A 5135-nucleotide genomic window follows, 5' to 3' on the forward strand; every position below is an offset into this window, starting at 1 on the left:
GACACGCAGGTCTCGTTGCATCTCCCCTTTTCCTAATCGGCCACCAATCAGATAATAGTCTACTTTCGTGTTCTTGCCACCAAAGTGGATAACCTCACATTTATCCACATTATACTGCATCTGCCATGCATTTGCCGACTCACCCAGCCTATCAAAGTTACCTTGCAGCCTCCTAGCATCCTCCCCACAGCTAACACTGCCCCCCAGTTTCATGTCATCCGCAAACTTGGAGATGTTGCATACAATTCCCTCGTCCAAATCATTAATATATATTGTAAATAGCTGGGGTCCCAGCACTGAGCCTTGCGGTACCCCACTAGTCACTGCCTGCCATTCTGAAAAGGACCCGTTTACTCCTACTCTTTGCGTAGGGGAAATCATGCTTGACTAATTTTCTGGAATTCTTTGAGGATGTAACTCGGAAAATGAACATGGGAGAGCCAGTGGATGTAGTGTACCTGGACTTTCAGAAAGCCTTTGATAAGGTCCCACATAGGAGATCAGCAGGCAAAATTAGAATACATGGTATTGGGGGTAGGGTACTGATATGGATAGAAAACCGGTTGGCAGACAGGAAACAAAGGGTAAGAATTAACGGGTCCCTTTCAGAATCGCAGGCAGTGACTAGTGGGGTACCGCAAGGCAGTGCTGGGTCCGCAGCTATTTACAATATATATTAATGATTTAGATGAAGGGATTCAAAGTAATATTAGCAAATTTGCAGATGACACAAAGCAGTGTGAACTGTGAGGAGGATGCAATCATCAAGAAAGCTCATCAGCGCCTCTACTTCCTGAGAAGATTACGGAGAGTCGGTTTCTCAAGGAGGACTCTCCCTAACTTCTACAGGTGCACAGTAGAGAGCATGCTGACCGGTTGCATCGTGGCTTGGTACGACAAGTTGAGCGCCCTGGAGAGGAAAAGACTACAAAAAGTAGTAAACACTGCCCAGTCCATCATCGGCTCTGACCTTCCTTCCATCAGGGGGATTTATCGCAGTCGCTGCCTCAAAAAGGCTGGCAGTATCATCAAAGACCCACACCATCCTGGCCACACACTCATCTCCCTGCTACCTTCAGGTAGAAGGTACAGGAGCCTGAAGACTGCAACAACCAGGTTCAGGAATAGCTACTTCTCCACAGCCATCAGGCTATTAAACCAGGCTCGGACAAAACTCTGATTATTAATAACCAATTATCTGTTATTTGCATATCATTTTATTTATTCATGTGTGTATATATTTATATTATAGTATATGGACACATTGATCTGTTTTGTAGTAAATGCCTACTATGTTCTGTGTGCTGAAGCAAAGCAAGAATTTCATTGTCCTATCAGGGACACATGACAATAAACTCACTTGAACTTGAACTTGAGGATGTAGGGTGACTTGGACATGTTGGGTGAGTGGGCAGATGCATGGGAGAAACAGTTTAATGTGGATAAATGTGAAGTTATTCACTTTGGTGACAAGAACAGGAAGGCAGATTATTATCTGAATGTTGTCAAGTTAGGAAAATGGGAAGTACAACGAGATCTTGGTGTCCTTGTTCATCAGTCACTGAAAGTAAGCATGCAGGTACAGCAGGCAGTGAAGAAAGCTAATGGCATTTTGGCCTTCATAACGAGGAGTTGAGTATAGGAGCAATTAGGTCCTTCTGCTGTTGTACAGGGCCCTAGTGAGCCCACACCTGGAGTATTGTGTGCGGTTTTGGTTTCCAAATTTGAGAACGGACATTCTTGGAATTGAGGGAGTGCAGCATAGGTTCACTTAATTCCAGGGATGACAGGACTGTCATATGCCGAAAGAATGAATGACTGGCCTTGTATACGCTGGAATTTAGAAGGATGAGAGGGCAGCTTATTGAAACATATAAGATTATTAAGGGATTGGACGCGCTTGAGGCAGGAAATGTGTTCAGAACCAAGTGCCACAGTTTAAGAATAAAGGGTATGCCATTTAGAATGGAGATGATGAATTATCTGCCGCAGAAGGCAGTGGAGGCCAATTCTTTGGATGCTTTCAAGAGAGAGTTAGATAGAGCTCTTAAAGATAGCGGATATAGGGAGAAGCCAGGGACAGGGTTCTGATTGTGGATGTTCAGCCATGATCACAGTGAAGGGCGGTGCTAGCTCGAAGGGCCGAATGGTCTACTCCTGCACCTATTGTCCATTGTTCATTGTCTATTGTCTATTATCATACAAAATGTCTTGTGGAGGATGCCTGTGCTCCTCTACTGGATCCCTTGTGGAGTCCCAATATCCAATGTTTGACATGTGTCAGCTGTACCCTTGGCAGCATGTACTCTGTATTTCTCCAATAACTCAGAGACACAAAAGATTGCAGATGCTGGAATCTGCAGAAATACAAGGAGAACAGCAGGAGGAACTCAAGAGGTCAGGCAGCATTTGTGGAGGGAAATGGACAGTCAATGTTTCAGGTCAAGACCCTTCATCCATGATGGCTAGATCAACCCAAAACGTCAACAGTTCATTTCTCTCCACAGATGGTGCCTAGGTCACTCAGTTCCTCCATCTGATGTTCTTTTTCTCTGACTCCATCTGTTTCTCTAGCTTGCTCTTTTCCTTTAACACATCCTTTTAGACCTCCCTTGGACCAAGCATTTGATCACCTGGCTTTACATGTTCTTATGCTACCCAGTGACAAAGTATGTTTTCCTGTGCCACCATAAAACACTTTAAGATAGGTAAGTAAGTAAGTAAGTTTATTGGCCAAGTATTCACATACAAGGAATTTGCCTTGCTGCTCCGCCCACAAGTAACAACATGACATACAGTGACAGTTAAGAATAACTCAGAAAACAATAAACATTAATAATAAAAAAACATTAATTATAAAACACCATTGATCAAGCATGTGAACCAACAAAATACCAGATCAAAGGGAGGCTACAGATTTTTGGCTGTTCAGTAGAGCAACTACTCGTGGATAAAAACTATTTTTATGTCTGGCTGTGGCAGCTTTGACAATCCGGAGTCGCCTTCCAGAGGGAAGTGATTCAAAGAGTTTGTGGCCAGGGTGAGAGGGGTCAGAGTTGATCTTGCCCGCTCGCTTCCTGGCCCTTGAAGTGTACAGTTCATCAATGGAGGGAAGGTTGCAGCCATAAACTTCTCTGCTGATGGGACGATTCGCTGCAGCCTCCAGGTGTCGTGCTGGGTGGCTGAGCCAAACCAGACCATGATGGAGAAGGTAAGGACAGACTCTGCAATGGCCGTGTAGAATTGGACCATCATTGCCTGTGGTAAATTGTGCGTCCTCAGCTGCCGCAGGAAGTACATCCTCTGTTGTTGGGCCTTTTTGACTGTGGAGTCGATGGTAGCTCCCCACTTAAGGTCCTTGGAGATGATGGTTCCCAGGAACTTAAATGACTCCACAGATGTGACTGTGGTGTTGTTGATGGTCAGTGGGGTGAGGGGAGGGGGAGCTCTCCTAAAGTCTACAATCAATTCCACTGTCTTAAGAGCATTGAGCTCTAGGTTGTTGCTACGGCACCAGAACGCCAGCTGTGTCACTTCCTGTCTATAGGCAGATTACCCATCCTGGATCAGTCCAATCAGGGTTGTGTCGTCCGCAAATTTGAGAAGTTTGACAGAGGTGTCTGTGGAGGTGCAGTCGTTGGTGTCGAGAGCGTAGAGGAGAGTGTTCGCAGCTCCTATGCTGAGCGTTTACGATTATAGCGTTTATAGATTAGATTCTCTAATCTATAAAAATTGTCATATAAACGCATGCTTTATATGCTTCTCCTGAAGATCTATTGTTGGACATGTCTGTATTTGGTGTGTATTTCTTTGGTATTAGATGGGATAAAATATGACAACTTTCATCCAATTCACTTGAAAATGTGTATTCATATTGAAACTAATTTCAATATCTTCTTCTTGTCATGTCGATACACTTAGAAAAGTGTAGCATAATGCAGGCTGTGGCACATGGGTTGAAGATGTTGAGATCTTCTGCTTTGCAGGACTCTGGGAGGAGGGGGCAGGTTAGTAAGTGCTCCATAGTTTGGGTTGCCTCCCAGCAGTCACATTCGGTTGGTCCATTGTTGTTGTACCCCCACTTCTGCATGAGGGTTTTGCACCGTCCGACCCGTGTTCTGAGGCGATTGAGGCAGAGCCAGACTGGCTATGTCTCTTTCACTCCCAATGGAAGGGACTCCTCAGGGTTTGGTGTCAGTGTGTGGGGTTTTGATTGTAGGTGTGTCACCCAAGCATCTATCCCACAGGTGTGGGGCTTATCATGCAGGGGTTGAACTGCATGTAGGAAGCTGTTTCTGGATTTTGACCTCTTTGGAGCCTGGACGTGTTGGAAGAGTGGGTGACGAGGGTCAATGATGCGGCATCCATTTCAGTTGCGTAAATCTCCCAATTTGCCTTTCTAAGATTTGCCACCCCTTGATATTGATTCAATACAAACAATTGATTATATAATGTTATATATAAAATATCCATCCACTTCCAACTATAATAATAATAATAATAATAATAATAACTTTATTTATAAAGCACTTTAAACAACTACAGTTGCCACAAAGTGCTGTACATGAGAACCCATGGACAAAAAGCTATTACAAACCATTAAAAACCGTAAAACGAAGGACTATAAAAAACACACTAAAAATTAAAAGACATTAAAAGCACTAAGAACAGGAGCAATGCCTCAGCCAGTGTCGAAAGCCAAAGAATAAAAATGTGTTTTTAGGGAGGATTTGAAGATGGACAGTGAGGGGGCCTGTCTGATGTGCAGCGGCAAGGTGTTCCAGAGTGCCGGAGCAGCAACAGAAAAGGCTCTATCCCCTCTGAGCTTCCGCTTAGACCTTGGTACCTCAAGGAGCAGCTGATCAGCTGACCTGAGGCAACTACACCTGAATTAGCCATTGTTTTAATTTAAATTATTTTGCAATATAAAATAATACCTTTCTTTACATTCTTGCACTTGCAACACCTTTATTAATCATAAAGGTATTTCCATAAAATATGTTCAGCCACTATGCAGGAAGTGTTTAAGCAAATATTTTTTTAATGCCTCAGTAGTAATTATTCAATTACTTGTCAGCGTCATTGGGCTGATTGATGCTTGAGTTATCTATAAAGATCTGCATTGGATACAGTTG

This window comes from Amblyraja radiata, chromosome 6 (assembly GCF_010909765.2).
Source record: "Amblyraja radiata isolate CabotCenter1 chromosome 6, sAmbRad1.1.pri, whole genome shotgun sequence".
Classification (NCBI taxonomy): Eukaryota; Metazoa; Chordata; class Chondrichthyes; order Rajiformes; family Rajidae; genus Amblyraja; species Amblyraja radiata.